The sequence below is a fragment of the Sorex araneus genome, chromosome 4 (genome assembly GCF_027595985.1).
Source record: "Sorex araneus isolate mSorAra2 chromosome 4, mSorAra2.pri, whole genome shotgun sequence".
In the NCBI taxonomy this organism is placed as follows: Eukaryota; Metazoa; Chordata; class Mammalia; order Eulipotyphla; family Soricidae; genus Sorex; species Sorex araneus.
Window position 1 is genome coordinate 201,236,260 of NC_073305.1, and position 25,465 is coordinate 201,261,724.

General features: G+C 39.6%; 1 protein-coding gene across 6 annotated transcripts in view; it reads left to right on the forward strand.

Annotated features, from left to right (window-relative positions):
• Positions 1-25,465, forward strand: part of AUTS2 (activator of transcription and developmental regulator AUTS2) — a 1,220,972-nt gene that overhangs the window by 584,706 nt on the left and 610,801 nt on the right. The gene's annotated exons all lie outside the window — the stretch shown is intronic.

Sequence of the window (25,465 nt, forward strand, 5' to 3'; positions counted from 1 at the left end):
AGAAGCCTGTCTTTGGAGTAGATTTTATTTTTTGGTGCACCAAACTAATTATATAAACAACACCCACCCAAGCTTCGTTCAACTGCTGGTTAGATTTACTAAGTATCCCTTACTAAGAACTCAAAAGAGTCACTTATTTTCAGGCTAAATATTGTTTACTTCAGATTCTTTTACTCACAATATGTGGATTTCAATAACTATTGTGATATACAAACTATAGCACTGTAGCACTGTCATCCCGATGTTCATCAATTTGCTCGAGCAGGCGCTAGTAACGTCTCCATTATGAGACTTGTTGTTCCTGTTTTTGGCATATTGAATAGGCCACAGGGAGCTTGTCTCGCTCTGCCATGTGGGCGGGATACTCTCAGTAGCTTGCCGGGCTCTCCGAGAGGGGCAGAGGAATAGAACCTGGGTCCACCGTGTGCAAGGCAAACGCCCTACCTGCTGTGCTATCACTCCATAAAATTAATAGAACTGCAGAGAAAATAAAACAGACCTGACAAGAATGGATATTTCAAGACTTCTCTCTCAGAAATTGGTAAAACAGATAAACACAATTTAGGAATGGCATAGAATAATTGAGCAATATGCTATCACTTTCATTCAATTGGCATTTGTAGGATACTCTCCTCAAAAATATATTTATCAAGTATGATTGGAATATTCACTAGTATATACTACAATATGAGGTATGACACATTTATTCCAATAAACATGAAAGCTCTTAAAAATATATGCAAAACCACGACACCCAAAAGGAGAGAGAGAGAACAAATTGGAATGCTCTGCCACAGAGGCAGAGTGGGGTGGGGGGGATGGGATAGGGGGGTGGGAGGGATACTGGGTTCATAAGTGGTGGAGAATGGACACTGGTGGAGGGATGGGCTCTCGAACATTGCATGAGGGTAAAACAAGCATGAAAATGTGTGAATCTGTAACTGTACCCTCACTGTGACTCACTAATTAAAAAATCAATAAATTATATAAAAAATAAAAATATATGCAAATTATATTCATGACTACAGAACATTTAAACAAGAGCTCCCAAATATTTGGAGATTAGACATACTTCTAAATAACTTGGAAATCAAAGAAGAAATCCCAAATCTATTTTTACTCCTTAAAATGGTCTTGGGGCTAGAGAAGTAGAGTAAGCAAAGGACTTGCCTTGCACACAGCCCATCTGGGTTCAATCCTCTGCTCCACATATGGTTCCCTGAGCACTGCCAGTAGTGACAGCTGAGTGCAGAAGCAGGAATAAGCCCTTAGCATCTGGTATGACCCCCAAAAACTAAATCATATAATGAAAATTTATCTTATTTCTAGGCATCTAGTAATACACAAAATATGTTACTTATATTTCACTACTTTTATTTACATGTAATTAATAGCAATTTCATTCTATTGCATACATATGCCATATTTTAAGCATCTTCTACTGAAGAATATACTCAGTCACTCAGTTATGTGGGGGATGTAATTTCTTTGGATAAAATTTCTCAAAATTCACAAATACTAGGTATAAGAAGTGAAGACTACAGGAAAGTCATCGAATATGTCATTGTAGAATTGCCTCGAATCTCCTTCCATCCTGCAAATTGTTCTTCCTGGCAGTATATATACTCAGAATAGTTTTAGCTCCATCAGGAGAAAGCATGAAGACAAATGATGTCATCAGAGTCACAGCATAGTCTTATCCAATGGAAAAAAATGTGGAAGGTTCCTTCTGCTTTTATTTTATCTACTTATATATTTATTGGGTTTTAGTCCACAGGCTGTTGTGCTCAGGGCTTTTTCCTGGTTCTGTACTTGATTTCACTCCTGGTGATGTTGGGGCACCATATGTGGAGCAGAGGATTAAATCTGGGTTCGTTGCATGCAAGGCAAGTGCTCTGTGCTAAACTATCTTTCCTGCTCCACCTGCTCTGTTTTTAAAGAAGCAGAATTTTGGTGTATTTTCTAGAAGAAGAGTGTGTAATAATGGAATAACAGTAGGATACTGAATTCTTTTTTTTTTTTTTTTTGCTTTTTGGGTCACACCTGGCGATGCACAGGGGTCACTCCTGGCTCTGCACTCAGGAATTACCCCTGGCCGTGCTCAGGGGACCATATGGGATGCTGGGATTTGAACCCGGGTCGGCCGCGTGCAAGGCAAATGCCCTACCCGCTGTGCTATCTCTCCAGCCCCGGATACTGAATTCTTAGTATGTGTCTAAATCAGGTCTTAGGGAAAAGCTTAGGAAACTATTTAGAAATTTCCATTTTAATGTGACGTATGTGGCTCTTTGATAATGAAAAATAAAAAGATCTTTGTTGGCTGATAAGTGAATGAACTTTCCAGTTTTACTCTGAGAGATGTAAACATTTTGGCACCAACAACTGTTAAGGTCGTGTATTTTTACCTTAGTAATATTAGAATACTATTCCTGTTGTGAAGTCATCAAAATAAAAGTTCTCAAATAGAATAGAAAATGAAATAATTCCAGTTTGGTTGTTTACCATTAACCTAATAGTAGCTCCACTTCTCAAAAGTATAAATCACTTTAAAGGTTAAGCAAGAATAATTGAACTTAGGATTTATAGCTTTGTTTAACAAATGAAGATATAATTAAGTGGCATGCGCCTAATCCAAGAAAAAATATTTCCATTTAATGAATGTGTTTAGACGTCCTTGGCAGATTTAGATTAGTAACATGAGATGGATATAAAAGTAGGGCCTAAGGCTTAGGGTTTATTTTGATGATTTATTGCATGTAGCAAATAGAGCCAGCCCATTTGTAAAATTTCTTGAAATAGCAGTTGTTCCATTTATGTAGAAAAACATCTTTTCTGGAATGAGCCTTTACAGCAAGTTCTCTTTTTGAGGAACTGCTACAGAACTTAAGAGAAATGACTATTAGTCCTTTTTAAAAAACAATCACATTATCACTCAAAGTCCTGTTTCTTCCTTTAGCTTTGAGAAAACTTTGCAGTTTCTTTATGCTTTCATTTAAATTTTAAACATTAGACATCGTTTTGATGCATAGAGGAATTTTTACAGCAAATGTTATGGGATATGATTTTGCCTATGATCATAACACTTACTTGAATTTTTTACTCAGTCTTTTGGTTAAGAGTGGGTTGGCAAGTCAAGATAGTGATGCCATACTCCTGCGAGTTACTTACAAAATTCTACTTGCTGGGTAATTTTCTACTCTTGTTTTAGTTCTTAAATAGACTCAAAATGCAAATACAGTGGCAATAATATTTGCTGACAGTTGGATATTATAAAACCCCTCATTTTGTTGGGAGTCAGATGAAGAGGAAGAATTTCAACTAATTAACCTTTCTATTAAAAAACAATTTTCATTGAGTTGCTCAAGAGGCCGTTTGAGGGCTAAATCATAGTCTTATTATTTTATTTTTTTTTGGCAGAAAACTGTTAGAAATGGCAAGGCATCATTGATCACAGACCGTTCTGTTAAAATATCTCTTTATTTGAGATCATATATGCGAGAGGCTTATTTCCTTTCTGACTCTAATTTCCTCCCATTCACATTGAATGGGGGGAAATTACAATCATAATACTTAATCCCACTAAGTGTGTTAGGATCGCGGAATGCGAAGAGGAATTTCAACTGAACGTACCTCCAGGTACAATACTTACGTACACTCACAGAGTGACATTATTCCTTGCACTGTATGTTTCAACTCACACAAGACAGATGGTTACGCTCCAACGTTTAGTTTCCTTAGCACAGAAAGCCAGCACTCCGTGGTTCCCAAGCTGGCGGGTGGTTTGCTCTCGTCCCAAGCTCACAGGGACTGTGCAGTCTGAGATTTCAGAGCAGCAGGGACAAGGCGGGCTCTCACTCCTTCCCCCACCTTCCTGCCTGTGTTCTGACCACTGTCTCTTACCCTTTGCAGTTCTGTTCTCAGATGGAGATGAGGACGGCACTGAACAGGGCCCTCCGCTGCTAGCTCCTTGGCATTAACCAGCTTCCATGGCTTTTGCCGGAGCCTCCTTTTCATTAGTATTTGCAACATGTTCACGAGCAAAATGATTATGTTAGGCAGAGACATCACATCACTTACATTTCATAGCTCAGTGCAATTTTCATAAACTGCGAGGCAACATCCAAAAAAACATGACTCAGAATTAGAGTTTCAGAAGATTATTATATAGACATTATTTCCCTCAGGTCACGGGCTTTAGTCAAATTTGGAGGAGAATGAAATTGCCAACAGTGAAAAGCAGACAGAAAGGTATGAGTTCATGAGCAGAGAAATAACATTTTCATTTGTTCCTTCCCCATGGGAAAGATTCAGCATTCCGGTAAATGGAGACGGTTATAAGAAATGAATTTTTGTCAGCAGGGATGTGATTTTAAGGCTCACTTATCCATTGGCAATCTAGATTTCTAACCCCAGGAATCTAGGAAATTGCTACAGAATGTAGTCTTTATTATAAACAAGTTTTTTTTTTTTTGGTAGTTTTCTCCCCTTCCTTTCTTGCTCAGAGATTTTAAGACAGACTATATTTCTTTCTGCCTTTCAGGGGTCAGATAACTGCCGAATTTCCCCATCTGTCTGGAGTTTCTCCTTGTTACTGCTTTGTGATGTAACCCCTGTCCCCAACCAAACTTCCCCTCGTGTCCCTTTTCCTTTCTAGCCCCCTCTCTTCAGGAAGCACAAGGCTGCCGGTGGGGAGAGCCACATGCTTTCTAGTGCCAAGTCCGTGACACCACCTCTGCTCCAGCCTTTGGAGGATGTTGGAGAGCTCTGGTTTCTCGAGGCTTCCTCCCTTTGTGTGTTAAGGCAGGGAAACGGGCTTTTTTCAGGTCGCTCTCATTTTTCCAGGTGTAAAGAGCAAGGATTTTTGAGGGTTTTGTGGAGTAATCCCAGACAACCTTCTTCATAATTAAAGTGTAGTCTTCAGTGGGAAATTTTATTTTCTTCTTTTCAATTTTGTCTGACACTGCTCAACCCATCGCTCATTAAAATTCTGTGCTTGAAGTTCTCCTAACTCTAATGCTACATCCTTGAGAACAGAAGATATTTCATATAACCTAAACTCTTCATTTCTAAGGAGGCTGATAGGTTCCATAACGTTAATCTCACCTTTATATTTCTCAATTTTTAATAACTTGAAAATATGTATACCTAATATCTTCCTCCCCAGTGCATTTTTTGCCTATTGTAACCTCTCTCTCAGACGATATGCCATTTTCTTGGCTGTGTTATTATTATTAGAAAATATTATTGGCTGTCAAAGTTTAGTGAAAGCAAATTGCATTAACTTTGTTATTATTATGTCTACACACTAAAACTTATGTAATGTTGTGATTGTAGTGGTTTAATAAACGAAAAGTGATTCCTTACTTCATTGGATTTGGACCAGGATGTCATCATGATATATAACTTTATTCTCAAACCTCCAGAGCTTCTAAGAGGATAAGAGAAGGAATATCAGGCCAGGGAGGAATACCTATTTTACTGTAAAGCATGTCCAATCACATTTTTGTTTCCTTGTATGTGTTGTGGTAGAAGTGTTCTTTGAACTAACCAGTGTTTGTTCTGATACTCTGTGAAATATCAATTTATTCCTATTTTTTTTTCTGAACAGTTAGAGTTCAGCTATCTTTGACATTTTTAGACCTTCTGTTTCAGATGATGTCAGAAGCTGTTCCATTGTGTTCTCTGAAATGGACCATTCTTAACTTTCATTTGTTTGTTTTGTGGCCACACCCAGCAAGGTTCAGGTGTTATTCTTGGCTCTGCACTCAGAAATCACTCCTGGCAGTGCTCAGGGAACCCTATAGGATGCCAGGAATCGAACTCAAGTCAGCTGCACACAAGGCACGGGCCTTACTCACTGTACTATTGCTCCAGCCTTTACATATTTTTTAATCTTTCTGAAATTATTGGTGGAGGTGAAATAGAAACAAACACTTGGAATATTTTTATGATAAACAATGTACATCTGGTATCACTATTCCTAACGTCCCACAAGTTTTTCTAATACTTTGCACTGTTAAGTAGAAGTTACATGGTCGGCTCCCTCATTCGGAAGCTAAGAACCTGAAGACACTCAGGATTCCAATATAGTTTGAAACTTTTCTGATTCCATATACCACTTCATCAGGAGTAAAGACTCCCATAGACTTCTGCAGGTGTTTTTATCACTAAAATATAGTTTCATTGGAGTTAGTCTTGAATAAAATTGCTTTTTTATCACTCTTAATGAAGAATGGGATTGTTATAAATGTAATACTGCCTGGCACAAATGATACAGAAAACAGTAGCACTGTAGCACTGCTATCCCATTGTTCGATTGGCTCGAGCGGGCACCAGTAATGTCTCCATTGTGAGACTTGTTGTTACTGTTATTGGCATCATGAATACACCACAGGTAGCTTGCCAGGCTCTGCCGTGCAGGCAGGATACTCTTGGTAGCTTGCTGGGTTCTCTGAGAGGGACAGAGGAATCAAACCCAGGTCAGCCGCGTGCAAGGTAAAATGCCCTACCTGCTGTGCTATTGCTCCAGTCCACAGAAAACAGTATGAGGTTTATATTGTAATATTAGTATTTTAAGAAATCAATTAATTAGTCATTTGAAAATTGCCCATTGTCTTTAGGTTTAGCATCTCATTGTCTATCGTCTGAGGCTGGGACAAGAAGTCTCAGCTCTTTATTTTGTACTCTTGCTCAAGAACTCCATAATTCTTAAAATAATGTTCCATTATCTGATCTTCGGTTTTATTTCCTCTTTTGTGAAATGGTAATTATTTTGCCTATCCAAACTACTGTTATTTTCTTCAGCTGCTTGTGTGAGTGAATTTTTATTGTAGGATTTAATCTCCTAAGAGTAGTTAACTCACCTTGTGTTCCCTATTTTGCAATAAATTTTCTTTCTGATTAAGGAAAGAGTACAGTGAAATCTCTGTTAACTAAAATTAAGTTTGTTTATTTAAATTTGGATCACTCTTAACAAACGTTTGTTTCTATATATTTGTTCTTGAAATTTTTTTTTTCCTAGAATGTATTTGGTGCATTTTTGCCTTAGAGAATATGGTCTAGCAAATATAATTGAATCTCTCTCTGATGATGGATTGTCTTGCATAGCCTTGGGGCCATGATATAGGAGTATAGTTCTTTCTGCACCAAGAAATTGATATAAAATGAGAGTCTTATGGGAAGTTGCATTGGATTTGCTCTCATCTCTGCCCATACCTTAGAAGTTGCTTATTAATAAGTGAATTGCTTATATGAATTGTTTTTCTCCATATGTAGTCTCTTTTGTTCATTAAAATGAAATGAAATGTGCATTAGCTGCACTTATAAGTATAAAAAGTACACTGATGATGGGTGTGGTATTGCAATTATGTATATGAGAAACCATCAGTAACAATACTATATATCACAGAATCTCAATCTATAACACAGAGAGACAAAAAGAAAGAAAAATACAGTACCAGTGCAAAATCTCATTACATCAATGTCATAGCTTGCTTAGTCGGAGTTAATTAAATCTTTTTGCCTTCAGTTTTTCAAAAATTTGAAGGAGATAGCACCTTTCAATAGGTTTTGAACTTTATATATAATAGTAATCATGATCATAATTCCAGCCAGGAGCTACTGAGTTTTGATGGTCTTCCAGCCACTATTCTACATGTTTCAGGTAATGACTCAATTATTCCTTGTAACTACTCCATCAAAGAGCTATACATTAACTGTTAGCTGGCTTAAGTAGGATTTGGACCGCCTGGTATAAGAGCTTGTGCTTATAACCTCATAATAGCCACATGTGATGCCTCAACGGTTATATGTGTGGAAGTGTGTCCAGATTTCCTTGCATGGGCCTTGCATGATATTTGGTTAAATATTTTCATATATGTATCATCTCATTTAGATAATCATACCGGGTATTTTAAGTTATATCTTGAGTATTAAATCAAGATTTGGAGAGAGTGGAACTTTTAACCAAAATCATGCAAAGAGTGATAAAACAGAAGCAGAGATTTGGACATGGTGATACAGATTCAGGGTCTGGCCAAAGGTAAATAGAGATTCTATCTAGATACTATTAGTGCCAAGGACATTCTCTGAGAGAAGTTACTTTCATAATGTAAGAAATCTACATAACATGTTTCCTTCTCCCACAGATCCTGATAAGAACCCCTCTGCAGCCTAGTGCAATCTGCTTTAAAGTAATTTTATGCATCATGGGATACATAAGTAATAGTGATATTTCTAATGGGGGTAGGAAAAGTTGCAAACCACTGATCAAGTTCTTTTCTAAAAGGATGTGACAAAACATGGGGCCAGAGTGACAGTTCAGAGGGCTGGAGCATGTGTTTTGCACATAGGAGGCCCCATTGTTTGACTCTCAGCATCATATGAAGCACTGGAGTGCTTCCATGTGTAATCTCCACCCCACAAGCCTCAAATAGCTCCTGTACACCACAAGGTGTGGTCCCTCTCCATACACTAAAAAGGATGTGGCCGGGGGGAGGGGGGGCTGGAGTGACAGTACAGTGGGTAGAGCCCTTGCCTTATGACTGTCCCAGTTTCGATCCTCAACATCCCATATGGTCCCCTGAGCACCACCAGGAGTAAGCTCTGAGCATCACTGGGTGTGGTCCCCAAACCAAAACCAAACAAGCAGAACATATGTGACAAAACAATTAGTATGATAAATTGAAAATATTATATATACATATATATGTATGTGGACTGGAGCCATAGCACAGTGATGACAGTGATACAGTGATACATGTTTCCTTGATTCCACTCTGCCCTAGCAAGAACATATGTTTATTATTAAGTTTAATCTATTTGTTATACTTTTTAATAATCTCTCTTATTATATATGGAGATTCTTCAGGTCATTGCTGATTTTTCTTGTTCGTGCTTTGTGGTCAATTGGTTGATCTTTTTCAATTAATACTATTTCTTCTTATTTGACACTCTTAAGAAATTAATTTTTCTATGAGTCATTTGGTCTCCTGAATGGTAATTGTGCCCATGGTGCTATTACCAACTTGTTGAATGTCCTGAAAAAAATTGAAAAGGAAAATGCTTCGAACTTGGATTCCAATTAAAAACTAATCTCTTTCAGTGAACTTTTTTTTTGTCAGAGAAGCTTTGTGTCAGTTTCTGTTGTTATCACCGACGTCATTTAGAACTTCCTGGTGCATGAAAATTAATTTTAATTATACTTTTTTGTTTGATCATAGTGGGGAATTTATCTGGCTTTTACATAGCTACATGTTATTAGTAGCTATGTAAACTGGAGCGATAGCACAGTGGGTAGGGCATTTGCCTTGCACACAGCCAACCAGGGTTCGATTCCTCCCTCTCGGAGAGCCCTGCAAGCTACCTGTGGCGTATTCAATATGCCAAAAAACAGTAACAACAAGTTTCACAATGGAGATGTTACTGGTGCCCCCTGGAGCAAATCAAAGAACAATGGGACAGGATGACAGGGCTACAGTGTAGCGCTACATAGTATTAAGTATATAGTGTAAAATGCTAATATGTCCTGGTGAATTTCAGTTGCTGTTTGACAAACATGTAAATTTCTTGGCAGCAAGTGGGCTACATTATAAGAGTTCATTGTATCTTGTAGGGAAGCCTGTGTCTCCACATTGTTTATGACTGAGTTTTAATGGGCTATTTCTCTCTGTCATCTCATTTTCCTGGCCTGTCTTCTCCTCTGTTTACCTTGGCTTCACCTTTGGCTCAGCCGGACACCAGAGGCCTCACCAGACTCATTTAGAATGCAGCACTTCACAGGATGTTTCCCATCTCCCTGTGGCATTTTAGAGCTCAGAGAATTGAAACTAAACTCTGGGTGGTTAATGGGTGGTTGTCTCCAGCCAGCTCTGTACAAGTAGAGAAAATGCACGGGTTTGTGACTCTGCGTATTTCACATTGTTTCTGGCCAATCTAGGAGTCTGTTTGAACTTTTCACCGTTAACTTCAGGAGACTGAGACTTGGTTACCGCTGGAACAGGAAGTGGTAGAAGACTAGCTGTTGGTAGCCAAAGATACGGCATTGTATTTTCAACACCTGTGTATCGGTTTTCCTTCCCATCATCGGGAATGTCACCTCTTAGCTTGGTAGACTGAGAGGCTCCCAAGGACATTTTTTACTTCCTCTGTCCATGTGGATTACTGTAATCACATGATACTTTGATGGATGTTTTCTGAAAATCTTGAGCTTACTTTTTTAGGGTTCTGTTAAAGGATGGTGAACCTGACCTACATAGTCAACCTGTTAAGTGGGAACAGGAGACAGACTTAGCAGGACCAGGGCTGTTTCTTTTGAAAATTGGCCTCTGTGCTTTCGGACCAATTTTTTGGTCTAGAGGTTGTCATTGGCCCTTGCAACCAGCCTCTCCCAGTTTGCCACCATCTTTGATGTAACCTCAGTTGCTAAGGCAAGAATCAGTGCTTTGTTTGTTCTGGAGAAGATCATTCCGGAGTGCTGTTCAATTTCCTGGCCTCATATTTTGGTTCTTACTGGGATGCTCATCATCCTTTTGTTTCACTCCCGTGGTTTGCAGTTCTGAAGGCCGGGTAGTGAGCAGTGGAGTCCTAATGGCAGAGTGAAAGATGTAGCTAACAGGAAAGGGGAGGACTTGTCTGTGCGAAACGCCTCACAAAAGAGACTTTCTTCCCTTCTCCTGGTACATGTGGTGAGCAGAGAAATAGTTTATTGTGAAAGTCTTTCAGCCACAGGTCTTTCTAAAGCATACTTGTACCCTTCAGGGAAACCAAAATAAATACCAGCCTAATAAACTTCAGATTTTTAAAAATACATTATCCGATTGCATTTCTGCAAAACGAAAAATATGAGACGTTGACGTGTGCTCCTAGTATGCTTTGATTCACTTCCCATGCTGTCCGGTCCCAGTTCATCCTTAAAATGGAAAAATAAAAGACTTTATTATTTGAAAAAAGAACGACGCTGTAAAATCCAGTCTTCCAAAAGGGGAGAAAAGAAGTAAATTTGGATGCCAACTGTGGAATTCTCTTAAAACAAAACACATAACACACATACTTTGTTTTTTTCTTGTGGGTATTAATGATAAATAAGTTCTTGATCTTTCTTTCAAAGGAAATCTTTCATCGGGGCTTCCTCTCATTCGTTTTTTAAGAGTCAAGACTTCTGTAGTTCTCTTGCCAGTGCTTGAGCCCCTCCCTTTGGTTCCTGTGCCCACAATCCTCTTACTTGTCCTGCTCTCTCTTTTCTGCTTGCCCAGTGTCGTCCACGTGTCTGCCCTCTCCTGTAGTCTGCCTTCTCCTGAACGTGCCAGTTGGAGGGCATGTCAGAGGTCCGATTTCTTTCTTTTCTTCACCTCACTGATTATTATCTCGTGGACCATATCCCCAAATATGCCTTGCCAGGAATCTTCTAAATACTCAGTTTTCTTTTGCTGTATCTTAATTTTATGAAACAACAGTATTAAAATAACTTAATATGCTCACACTACAGCTTAAAAACGAGGACATTTGCTGTTACGAACAAGGCAACGGTAAGAATTCTTGTACCGAGCTGGAGAGATAGCACAGCGGGTAGGGCGTTTGCCTTGCATGCGGCCGACCCGGGTTCAAATCCCAGCATCCCATATGGTCGCCTGAGCACGGCCAGGGGTAATTCCTGAGTGCAGAGCCAGGAGTAACCCCTGTGCATCGCCAGGTGTGACCCAAAAAGAAAAAAAAAATTCTTGTACATATCTCCTTACACACACACACTTTTTATTTTAGCAAATTGTATGGAGCCCTTCAGTGCTGAGCATGATTTATCTGTGTCCTCCGAAGAGGACTGGGGGAGGTCCTGTGGCCTGTTTCTTACCCATCTTGTTGATGCTCATCTTCCTTCTCGTATTCTCCTTCACAGTAGTTAGAATTAACTTCTCAAACCTATTGCAACTACTCAAGAAAAAGCTTCTCAAAACACAAAATTCTGCTCTTTGCCATTAGATGTTAAAAACAAAACCCTTCATGCTTTCTGTTGCTTGTGTAATGAAGCTCTAAGCCTTAGCCCACTGCTGAAGAACCATTGGAACCTAACGCTTTTGTCTTTTCAGTACTTGCATCCCACCCAGACACCCTTCCATTGCAACGTCATTTCTCTTCCATGTCTTCCAGTGAAGTTCTTTGCTCTTATCTGTCATTTCCCTTCCATGTCTTCCAGTGAAGTTCTTTGCTCTTATCTGTCTTTTCTGTTTTGAACATGAGTTTGGATGTTGAGAGTCTAATCTGCAAGATCCTAGTAAAGTGCTTTTCTCTCCACGGGCATCTGGCTGCCATATCTGATTCTGACTTTATATTATTGCTGGTTAGATAGACATTTACTGGACTACTCTGAAAAGGAACCTCCTAAGTTGCCCCCAACATAGTAGGACTTCATTAATGACAATGGCAGTAATTGTAATCAAACTGAATGGAATGGATCATTTCCTTCTCACCCTTGCATTCTAAAATCCTCTTAAGGCCACTCCAGGGAGGAGGGAACAGAAAGTGTAAATGTTGAATTATTGTTAGCAGTTCCCAACATCTCTGCTCCCCAGTAGGTGCTTGTAGATTCCTAAGGAGGCAGCCTTCCTTAGCAGTATCCTGTCCACTTGTTCATGGGACCGGGTTAAGGGAGAACACGGCAGGGGGTGGGGGAGGAGAGCAAAATTTCACCCGTTCACCTTAGTGGAATCCAGTACATCATACTTTAACCAGTCTCCTGGCTGGACCCATTCAGCCTTCTGGATGGTAGTACAGGTTACTGACCTGTCATTAATTATGCCCTTAAATTATCTCTTGCTTCCAGGGTAAAAGGCAGATTGCAGCTGATTCTAATAAAGCCCGAGTCCACTGTGTCCGCATTTTCATTTTAAAGGAAATAGGAGAAATGAGGCCAGTGGTTTGATAAATTATATCAAAATAGTCCCTTCATGCTAATGGAGTGTGAAGAAGCTGATGTACTGGAGATGATCTATAATATTTCATATTTCTCTGAGGAGAAAAATGATAAACTTGATGATGTGTGATTTATTCATGTTTCTCCAGATGAAAGAAAAAAAAATCCTAAAGTCAACTGCCTGTTTCTCACTCCTGGCAGCTGACTTGTGGATTTTGCACAGGGATTGGAGATTGGGCTTATTTAGGGAAATGCCTGGAAAGACTTTGATTAATCATCAGACCTTTGGCAGTTGGTTGAGGAGAGGGTAATTACGCCAGCATTGCTACTATTTTATCATCACTACTTTATGGTTCTACACCATCAGGTGACAAATGTGTTAATTAGCACATTTCTTACCCAGAAGCCTCTGGGCTGCCCCACCCCTGGGGGGGGGGGTGGGTCCTTAGTCCTTGCTGGTAACTGCCTTGGACAGCAGCAACTTCTGCAATCAAAGAATTGTTCTTTGGAAGCCTTGCTGAGAGGGCCATGGTTATCAGCCTGCTGTGTGCAGACGCTCACCACGGGGGACCTGGTTAATTCCCTTTCCTCTTCCTTCTGCCCATCACCCTTTGGGTCAAGTACTGCTCAGAGCCAGAAGCTCCACTTGCTTCTTTAATAACTGAAAATGGCACCCCTGGCCTGGGCCATTTCACTCTAAATAGCCCCCTGGAGGAGGTCAGAAACAGAGGTTGTCTTAGGCAAAGCAATTTAGCAGGTGAAATTGTTCTTTTCTTCTTTCTTTCTCTCTTTCCCCCCACCCCCCACCCTTTCTCATAATAGAACTCCTCTCTGTAATCTCTTTGGACATTACATTTACATTTCCTTCCTGGACTCTAACCCTTCCTATCTTCATAGGTCATCTGTCCTAATTTCCCAAGAATACACTTAATACATTTGCTAATTTTACTTTTGTGATTATGTCAGTTGATACAAGAGGCTTACACCTGACCTTTATGAGATAAATGGCTTGCATTTTAATTAGACTTTTGAAGATTCCTTCTGAAGACAGACGCTAATAGAAGGATACCATTCATGGATGTAATGGAGATTTGGGGGAGAAAAAGGCCCTCCAGAGAGTCTCGGGACATGCTTTGTGGTGGCCATTATCTCCATGTTTGCAGGATCCGTCAGATAGATGCATCTCTGAGATTATGGCTGCCCATCTGTCCAAATCCTTTCTCTAGTCGCAAACTGTTCCTTCAGTGCTCTCAAATGTGCTTAAATTCCAATTACAGGTACCACACAGGCGGCTTCAGAGAAGCATTACATTATCTAAGTAGATTTCAGTTTATTTTTGAGATTGAGAGATTTCATGGACATCTTAGATTTGATCATGGCTCCTTTGCATACGGACTATTTCAAGCTGAAAAATTTTGGGACTGTCACATGTGAGGAAGACTCAGACTTTCCCGTCATTTAGCTCAAGAGACCCTCAGAAGAGAAATGTTCTTCCGAAGTTGGAGGGAAAGAACATTGTTTTTTTGTTTGTTTCTAAATAATCAGATACTCATAAAAGTAATCTAAAGGAACAGCCCTCAATATGTCCCCTATTTTGCTACACCCAGTTTGTACCCTTTCCTATCATATGTTTCTCTACTTTCTTTTCTTCATCAAACCTGGTATAAAAACGTTCAGTTTTCATCAGCTTTTTTGGCTTCTTTATTTCCCGAGAAAGGCACCTGTGTCATGTAAAACTTTTATTAAATAGATTTGCATTTAACCTTCCTTTTGCTACAAGCACCAAACTTGGGAACTTAGGGGAGTCGAAGGAAAGGATAATTTTCCTTCCTTCCCGTTTCTGACTATCAGCAAGGGCTAGTAAGAGGTTCACTGCACTGGCCCCACAAGGTGCAGTTGAGCAGTCGGAAAGGAGTGAGAAAGCAGCAGAAAGCTAACGCTTTCCCCGTCACAGCTGCCCAGATCTTGGTCCTAGTACTCTAGAGAAGAAACGAAAATGTTCTCCTTGTCCCTTCTTTTTAAAATTCAGATTAGCAAGAGGAAACCATTGACAATGATATGTGTGGGCTTTTTTTTTAACTTTTATTAATTTTCAGAGACTCCCAGCCAAGAATATAAAAGGGCAATATTTTCCCTTTTCTATTTATTTCCCTTTCTTGGGACTCTCGAAAACTTTCTCTTCCCCTCATATATTTCCAATCTGCCTATTGTTACAACCTCATCACAAAATTCCATGATAATCATAAAATTGTAACATAGTGATGAAAAATGTGGTCAGATGAGGTGATATTAGAGACTTAGGGTAGATAATATATGAGGTTATAAAAACAAACTGGCTCAAAGAAATTCTCACGAAACTGTTTTTTAAAATTACTGATATATTTGTACACGTAAAGCAGTATTTTTTTCCCTTCCCTCTGTGTGTGTATTTCAAAAGGAGACTGTTTTCAAATCCAGTTATCTAGTTTTTTTGCATAATATTTTATTCAGATAACTTACTCCTCTGTGCCTCAATTTCCTTGGAAGGAAAGAGTGGATGCATTAGACCACCATTAAAAAAATGCAAGTACTATGTCTGCATCAAATGCCATTTTTACTGTATTTGCCTTACTATTGTAGGAATGATATTGGAGATGTTTTTGACTTGCTGAAGTGTTTGCTCAGTTGCTTTTTGTGTGGCAGACATCTTCTGTATTTATGTATACTCAAGCCATCCTTAGGATTATTTGTAGCAGGAGAAACCCCACATTGTGGAGCATCCTCTGCAGCTGCCATACCTTGCTGACTTGCATGCTTGAGATTTCTGTCCCTCAAACCCCCAGGTTTGCATGAAACAGTCTCACTAACGATAATGTAGAAGGAGTCTTCCTCTAACAGAACTCCCCACAGAATGACCCAGGCCAAAGAAGACTTCACAAACACACCTATGGTTTAGTTAGCCCATATGGAGTGGGGTACTGGAACTTGAACCTGGGTCAGCCGCATACCAGCCAAGTGTCCAACCTGCTGTACTATCACTCTGAACGTTTTATATGAATTTTTTTTTAAAAAAAGGACCTAGAGAAATAGTACAATGAGTAAGGCACTTGCCTTGCACATGGCCATCCTGGGTTTGTTCCTTGGCACCCAAAACCTCCAGGTGTGATCCCTGAGTGCAGAGCCAGAGTAAGCCCTGAGCACAGCCAGGTGTGGCCAAAAAATATATAAATAAATAGTTATTTGTGGTTTCTACTTTAATTTTTATTTCACCATGTCTTTCCTCTGATTAAGAGGCTATCTTATGAGAAGTTAGATTACAGTTAAAAAAAGCTGTTCCAACCTTTGTCACCTATTACAATTTTGATATTAAAATTTTCTGAACTTATTATTCAAGTTACTGGGTTCTTAGACTGCATAAATTTTTAAAAAATTCTATTTGTTGCCAATCTCTAATAATCAAGCATGTTTGATAGTAATAGTGATGATAATAATGAAATGGGTTGTATGGCATAGAAAAAAGGAAGTTTCTAGAGTAAGCTTATGCTAGGTAACCAGACAATATCTTTGTAATTTTAGTGAAGAGCAGTATAATCAGATCATCATTACTTATGTCATAATGACTTTCCTCTTCATCTAGTAAAAGGAAGGGACTTAAAGCTTTAGGCATATTCATTGTCACTGTCACTGTCACTGTCATCCCATTGATCATTGATTTGCTCGAGCGGGCACCAGTAGCATCTCCATGTGAGACTTGTTACTGTTTTTGGCATATCGAGTATGCCATGAGTAGTTTGGCTCTGCTGTGCAAGAGGGATACTCTCGGTAGCTTGCCAGGGTCTCCAAGAGGGGCGGAGGAATCAAACCCGGGTCGGCCGTGTGCAAGGGAAACGCCCTACTCGCTGTGCTATTGCTCCAGCCCTTATTCACTTGATAAAATCCAGGTTTTTGACTAATAAATTAGGTTAAATTAATAGCTAATTGGTGACAAACCAGTTTACTTCCTTATCCCATCATATTCATTAGTGATGCTGATATACTTAGAGTACTTGAGAGTTGTTATGTGTCAGTCATTTGCTAAGTGTTTCTAAGTAGAGAAAAGTGAAACATGTACACTTTGGTTCTCCAGAGGGTTCGATTTTGGATTCCACACCTTATGCTTGAAAAAAAAAGCCAGAAAAGACAAATTATTTAAGAAGAAAAAGGAAGTCAAATGTTCTGAGAAGATTCGAGAGACTCCAGAGGCAGACAGCACTCTTAAGACTGTGTAGATAAATGTAAGTCACAGGAAGATTTAGGAAGAATATCTTCTGAGTAACAAAGGTGAAGATAGTCTTCATCTGTACAAATGGTAGATGATTTAACCTTTGAGTCTATCTGAAATTAGCCACCCGTACAGTTGGAGTGTTTGATGACTGGTAGTTTAAAGAAAGATAAAGAACAACCCTTATTTTCTTTAAAGCTTCCTTCTTTAGAACTTTGTATGAGACTGAATCTTGAGATCATTTAAGTATGAGCTGAGGCAGCTACCCTGTTCTACCATTTGTTAACCGATGGATATAAATGACGGCTCTTTCCTTTATTAACCCTTTTTTGGGAGGGTCCTAAAATTCTAGGTATGTATTTTTTATAGCAGAGGAAAGGTACCTAGGGGAAGTTTTGAAGAATCAAAAAACCTATAGAATCACAGAGTAACTTGATGAGAGAATATTGAGTAGTATGCTCCTGAGACTGGGCCAGAATTGTAAGACAAGAGCTGATTGTGTAGGTCTCCGTGTAATTTTTGAGAAAAGTCTGCTTTTAAATGACTATCAGTTATAGTTAGATAATAAGGAAACAGAATGATGCACATCAAACTTTAAAGGAGAACATCTGGGGCCGGAGACAGCACACTGGGTAAGGCCATGAACACGGCTGACTGGGGTTTCATCCCTGGCATCCTGTGTGGTCCCCCAAGTCTGGCAGGAATCTTTCCTGAGCGCAGAGCCAAGAGTAAGCCCTGAGCACTGCTGGGCATGGCCCCAAAACCAATATATATATATATATATATATATATATATATATATATATATATATATATATATATATAAAATAAAACAGAGAAGGGCATCCTATGTCAGACTTAATGAATATGTAATTTGAGAAAGAACATAGGAAATTCTGAGAGAGAAAGCTAAACTGTAGTTCTTGCTGTATGCAAGTCTCAGTTCTTTACCTGGAGACTGACATTTGGTTCAGCGATGTTTGGTTGCTGGTCTGTCATCTTCATAGACCTGATGTCTAGAGCACTGTGTGGGGCCTACGCAGTCCTACTGTGTGAAGGCTACAAAGACCCAAGTCTGTTTCTTTACCTGTGACATGAGTGTAAGTGGGAACTAACCAGGTACGCATCACTGTAAACTGTTAAATGAGCTGATACATGCAAAGTCCCTGCTCCTGTCTTGAACACCCTCAGAGCTTGGATTAATTTCCTTGACATAAAGTCAGGGAGAAAGAAATTCTGACATGTTGCTGCAGTTGTCAGAAGGTATTGATCCCCAGCCACACCGACTGTGCTGCTACCCATTAATATCTTTCAGAACATTTATCAGATAACATCTAGGTTGGCTATCAACACATGGGACGACAGAGCAAAATGTTCCTTATGGCCCTAATAAAACTCGCGATGCTCTTCTAGTTTGGCGCCCTTTTCCTGCCATCAATTCTCTTTTTCCCATACCTGAAGATTTCGCTGAAGATCAGTAAGAAGTAAACCTTGGTGTTTCATCAAATTAAAACCTTTGCTAGGTAATGCTTTATTTTTCCAAAGTGGATGTGTGAATGGGATGAGAAATTCTGCACATTAAGGAGGAAAGGGGCTACTCTTGTTTTCTTTTAAACAAGGTAATTAGTATTAAAAACTGTCTTTTCCCTGCCAATTGGCTCTTCTTGTGTCCTAGCAGCTGTTTTAAATTCTTAATTGTCTATTGCTTACTCAGCTCTATTTCACAAATATCCTCACTGCTGCATTTTTTTGCTGAACCAAATTCTGACAGCAGGGGCGTTCCTGTCACAGTCAGACCAGACTGGGTTCTAGTTTTACTCTTTCAGTAACAAGATTAGCACTTATTGGACTCCGTGATATGGTAAGGGTGATGTTTCCTTAGATCTCACTGGAGCTGGTTGTTGTAGAAAACGGGCATCTGGAGGAGCCTTGGGCATCTTCTAACTGATTCTATTTGAATTCTTCTTAACATCCCGCTTTTCATGCTTGCAAGAAGTCAGAGATTCTTATGGGCTTTACAATGCACATACCTTTGTAGGATCTCATTCTTATAATTTTATTTAAAAAGAAGGAAGTGAGCATTTCAAGTGTAGCATTTCCATTCCAGTGTGGTTAACCATTTCACTCAGTTTGATATTTTTCTATTAAAGTACTGCAAAATTTATCTTCTGGTATCCCTGAGATGAGAGGCTCCTTTCTTTCCAGGTACATTAACAAGGGGTAGTACTCAAGATTTAGATTTAAATACAACATATTATTGGAGCCCTGTTACATTTTTAAATACTGTTTTAAATTTTGTGCTTGTTGGTCAGACAATTACATTGTTTATGTTATTCCTCTAAGGAAATTCCTCACTTTATAGCAACGTTAAGATGGTAATACACGTTTCTTATGGATGTCAAATTAACCCCTTCTTTGTTCTCATATCATAACCATGTATTGCAGGATGATGTACTGTGTAGTTTAATCTATTTTCTTTTTGTTTCATAGTACAGTATGTCACAGCAGAGCCTGGCAAGCTACCCATGGCATATTCAATATGCCAAAAACAGTAACAGGTCTCACAGTGGAGACATTGCTGGTGCCCACTCGAGCAAATCGATGAACAGCGGGAGTACAGTGCCCAGTACAGTATGTAAAATCAGATTTATCCAAACTTTTATACTGTAGTGTGTTGTCTCCCATGTAAATAAATACAACAGATAATGTGCAGCTATTTTAATTGTCATTTAATTTTAAACAGTTAAATTTCAATAGAGACAAAGGTAATAGTTATTAAGTTTATTTACCTACATTCCCCAACATTTCATTGAGTGTAGGGCAAGGCATTTAGCTTTGCCCACTCTCGGTTATTCTCGATAAAAAAATAAAACTAGTAATAACTTCCTCACGCTGATCTTGAGAAGTTTGGATGAAATCAATTGTGATAGCACTCTACTGCCGAATTTATAGCAGGAACTAAAATAATGCTCTTACCTTTTCTTCTTTCTGTTAAGAAGTACCTCTTTTTAAAATTTATTATTTTATCTTTATTTTATTTTTGTGGTGCTTGTAGTCAAACCAAGTACCTCATACACTCAAGCCAAGTGCTCTACTCTCGGACTGGCTCCATCTGATGGCTCTTATGTTGGTTTTGCTACAAGATGGAAAAAAAAAATAATAGTCTCATAAAAAAATCAGAAGATGCATTGATTTAATATGGACCTTCTAATTAATATAAGTAGAATTTTTTTCTTTTAGTTCATTGCTATAAATTTTCCAAGTGAAATAAAAGTTTTTTGCTGCTTTTTTTCAAGTCACTTCGGGTGTATCTGGAACAGTCTGTATTTCGGAGTGGCTGGCTAATTGGGAAGCTCTGCTAACTCAACACAGATGTACAAAGTGAGAAGCTGAGAGGCGACCATGAACTAAATGAGTAGGATGAAAAGCTTCCACTTCATCATGCTTGAACTTGAGACTGCACGAGACCTTAGTGCTAATTACCTTTAGTGTGTTTAAACTCTCACTTTTCACTTGTCAGTGTAAAGTCGGGAAAATCCTCATTGGTCTGAACCTGTCACATTGTGGCAGTCTGAAAGCTGAAGGCATAAAGGAACTCTGAATGCCCTCCCTCCACTGAGACTACTGATCTTCCATATCAAATTCTAGCAGATGGAATTCTAATTCAGGGAGCAAATGACACAGGGCAGGTGTGGGTGTGGGTGTGGGTGTGTGGGGGGGATCATGGTGTTAAAGAGAAGTTTTTGAATCTGTTATCAGCTTGCTTATATTGTGTGAGCAGGAGAGCTCTAACCCATAGACGGGAAGGCAACACAACATGAAATCTAGGAAAACCCCATTAGGTACAGGCTAGCAACAGGGTGAGAAAGTCACAGTGTGCACAGACAGAGCAGAAGAAAGGGAGTGAAGAAAATGGTGAGGACGGGTCCAGCCCAGTAGCATTATCTTCCGTCCGGAACCAGGCCTGATTACAACTAGTCCTATTGTTGCAAAGGCCCTCGAAGTCAGATGACAACCCACTTTGACAGTCAGAAACCTACAGAAACTTGAGCCCGTGATTGTTTGACGTGATCCACAGGTATGTGTTTGCACCTTATCAAATGATGAAAGAAAAGAACTTTTGAAGGCACTAATGAAAAATGACATTAAGTCACTGAAGTAACAGTGTAGAAAGATGTGTATTTTAAGCCAAAAAAAAAAAAAAACAAATAGAAACTAGTGTCTAATCAGCCCTTTCTCTGTGCTGGACAGGATGCATGCAGCACCACACCACTGTCTTCTAAATCATTCTCATTTTACAGGTAATAATCTTGAGGTGTAACGAATTAAAGCTCATAAGCAATTGGACTGAGATTTAAGGGCCAACCTTCTAACTTCTGAAATTAGAAGGCTCGCCCTTAAATCTGACTGGAGTCTTTTAGAAGAATGGTTGGTTTTTGCAACAAGACAAAATTGCCAAGTACTGGGAAGATTCAAAAAGATGTTAATCCCTATTGAGAGCAATATTCGGACTAAACTCACCCAATATAATTTTCTAACCTGATAAAGTAGGTCTGTGCCAGCCTCTGACTGCTTCAGATAGGTCTGCCTCTGGGGAAGAAAGTGCAGTGATTCATAGAACCTACTGTCAGTTATTTAAATCTCAGATTCAACCTAGAATTCACTTTAATAATCCTTTATTATTTTCCTGTGTGTTCTTATGACTTCTTCTTTCTCTGTAAAGAATATTGTTCAGCATAATGAATTCATTTAGCTGAAGGTTTCTTCATATCTGTGTTTAATATTCAAAGCACTTTCTTCTCTTTATTCCCAGATTTATCAAAATCTGGCATCATGCTATCAAAGCGTGGCAAAGAAGGCAGTCCTCTGAACCAGAAATGTGTCCTCGTAACTTTGTAACTTGGTGAATATAAATAAAATAGCTTCACCCGAGGCGACTGCCATTGGTCTTCCTTACAATTCACTTTAGATGTCTCTGAACTATCCATGACCTGTGCTGTGTTTCTTCAGAAAATAGTAGCAGCACAGGATAGTTTTATACCTTCTGAAAAGGACATGATGAGGGAAGATGACTGTTTCCTTGAGGGATTGGGATCATACATTGTATTTATATTTCTATAGCCTTGCTACTCTTCCATCTTAAGGTAGTAAGATATTTTAATTTTGAAGAGTCACACTGTAAAAAACATCTATAGTGTTTCTTTACCTGCCTTTGAGTTGTCTGCTCAATACTTTTTTCTTTACATCTCTGCCTTGGAAGATAGCAAAAATTCCATTTTAGAGAATCTGTAACTCGTTTTAAGAACTCAGTTTTGAGATACATAAACTACTTCTCTGGAGGTCCTTCCCCCCCACTGCTAAACATAGTAAGTAAAATTTCAGTAAGATGCAGTTGTTAACATAGGTCCAGGGTGTAAGAGCCATTTTCATCATAATTGTCTCTCAGGAGATAACGTCAGGCCTTTGATACCAGAACACAGGCTTGATTTTTAGACATCAAATCATAACAGGAATGACCCTTTCAATATGAATATACTACTCTCTGATGGTAAAATAAAATAAGAGAAATTTTAATATCTTCATTTTTAGCAACATATTCTTAAGATTTTATGAGTTTCTTTTGTTGCATTTTGCCTATCTTCCTTATTTATCTTCTCAAGATTTAAGGTATTCTGTGAACAACAATAAATTATAGCCTCTTTCAAGGGAAGCATAGAATGGTGGAGATGTGCACACCGCAGTAGAGAAAAGCTAGACAAACTTACCACGGTTGTGGGAAGGGCAGTTAGGACAGAGAAGGGACCACTGTGACCATGATAATTGGAAATGATCTATAGCTCCTTGTTATAATAAGGGGACACCTATTGTCATTACCTGGAAGAAAGAAGCCCATAGATTGGATGAAGTGAAGGGCTGTGCTCTTATACAATGCAGATTGTGCTGTAATGAAGGTGTGGGCAAAAACGGAATTTTTTTTTTTTTTTTTTTTTTGCCAGTGTGGCTACCTGACTCCAGAGGAGGAAGCAGTGGAGTTTGGAAGCACAGGTCCTGCGGGGCGGGGCGAGGCGGGGTTGGGGGAGGGGAGAGGCGTGGTATGGGAGAGGGTGGGAGAAGTGTCACAGCCTGTTAGCCAGAAGTGATGAAACTGAGACTGCTTCAGGGACTCCATTAGGTACAGAATGTTTAGGCAGACTGTGTTTCCGGGTAAGGGATACTGTGGAGGAAGAGAGTGCACATTGAAATAACTGGCCTTGGGAAGCCTACTGCCGTCAGTAGCCTCATTGCTACTTGTAGGAAGAGGAGGGAAAGCTACGTTTTTTCTTCCCCTTAACGCACCTCCTTTTGTGCGCGAGCCCGCGGGTGCGTGCGTGTGTGCGTGCGTGTGTGCGCGCGTGTGTGTGTGTGTGTGTGTGTGTGTGTGTGTAGCATTAAAGCTTCTTTAATAAAATGTGGACGCATTTACTGAGTGGGTTCATGGACAGTATCTTTAGAATAATAAAAACAATGGATATAATGGATATTTATAAATTTCATCTGGCACAGGAAGGAATCCGAGCATGTTCCTTTGCAACCGCTATGTACTGTTACTCTTTCTTAACATCTGGAGATTGGTTGTAGCAGCTGAAGGAAATAATCCAGATTTGATCCGAAATGGCACCGTCTATGGAGACATAAGCATTGTTGTATTTGGAATTAGGTTTTCAAAGACAACTTCCTTCCTATGCAAGTGTTTTTATGTGAATAAACTGAAATCGATGAACAGAACTAAACAGCCCTTTCCCGTCAAGATAATCTAATAGGCAAATTGTTGTGCACTTTCAAAGTTCAAGTACTGCCAGTGGTCCCCAGGTTTCTAAGTCAGACGCCCATAAGGACAGGCCCTACCTGTGGGTGGTTTGGGCTAGAATTCCCTGGGTCTTAGTAAGGGCTTTGCTCATATGCTTTTATTCAAATATTCAGTGAACGTTGAAGGAAGCAGTTTAGAACTTTTTATATAGACCTTAGGCCCCAGTTTCTCAGTGTTTGAAGTAGAGATCTACAATCACCAGGTAATTTCTCACAAGCATCCTCAGTGTTCTCATTAAGTCAATTTGTTTGGTGTTTTCTAGGTGTCCGGTAGGAGAGGAAGAAATGTCACCTTTCTTTTCTGTAAAAAGTTCATGAGTGGGGATCAAAACAATTTATATAGAAAATCTCTCTCTCTCTTTCTATTTCGGTCATGGGACCACATCTGGCTGTTCTCGGGTTTATTAATTGCAGTGAGCGATCCCACCAACCCCTGTAGCCTTCTCTTGACATGATCCCTCGCTTTAGTTTGTTGGGGATGGACTGAACTATCAGGGTGAGCCCACATAGACTGTACTACAGACAGGAACATTTTCCCCTTCAAGTTGCATTCAGAAAATAATTTCAGTATATCAAAAGGGGCAGTTTTCCTTTTCTCAAAGAAGCCTGGCTGGTCTTTGACATGCAGATCTCAGGTGCTAGCCAGGCCTGATCTTTGACATTGTAGATTCTGGGCTCTGGCCCAGGCCTAGTCTCTGGGATGTAAATTTCAGGTGCTGCCTAGTTTGTAATTGACATGTAGATTTCATGTGGCAGCCCAGCCTTGTCTTTGGGATGTAAATCCAAGTGCTTTTAGCCCAAGAAAGGTTTCAGTTTTGGTTTTGTATCTTCTTTCTGGAGGCCAAGATTACTGGCCTGCAGATGCAAGAAAATAATGCATATATTACTGCCTCAATGTTCTTCCTGTAACTTTTTTTGATGCCTTTGGTGACATCACTGTATTGCACCCTTCAGAGGTACTATGATCAATAAAAGGAGATCACGAGGTTCTCTACTTCTGTCAAAAGTCAGAGAGAACCTTGGCCCTCCATGAAATACATTTCTTCTGCGTTCCTTGTCTTAGTGCCTCCGACCGCACGAATATTAACGCAACATTAGTTTGTGTTTTTTCCAGCTCACAGGATTTTGTTAGTTGTTGATCATAGAAGTAATCCTCGAATTTGGAGCAATAGTACATCGGGTAGTTACATTCGCCTCGCATGTCGCTGACCCGGGTTTGATCCTCTGTATGCCATATGGTCCCCTAAGCCCACTAGTAGTGTCCCTGAATGCAGAGCCAGGAAGAATCCCTGAGCACTGCTGGGTGTGGCTTCCAAACAAAAACAAAGAAGTAATCATCTTTAAAGTTTTATGTGTAACTGGTCAATATGATAGCCTGTGTAGAGGGGCTGGAGCAATAGCACACTGGGTAGGGCATTTGCCTTGCATGCGGCCGACCCGAGTTCGATTCCCAGCATCCCATATGGTCCCCTGAG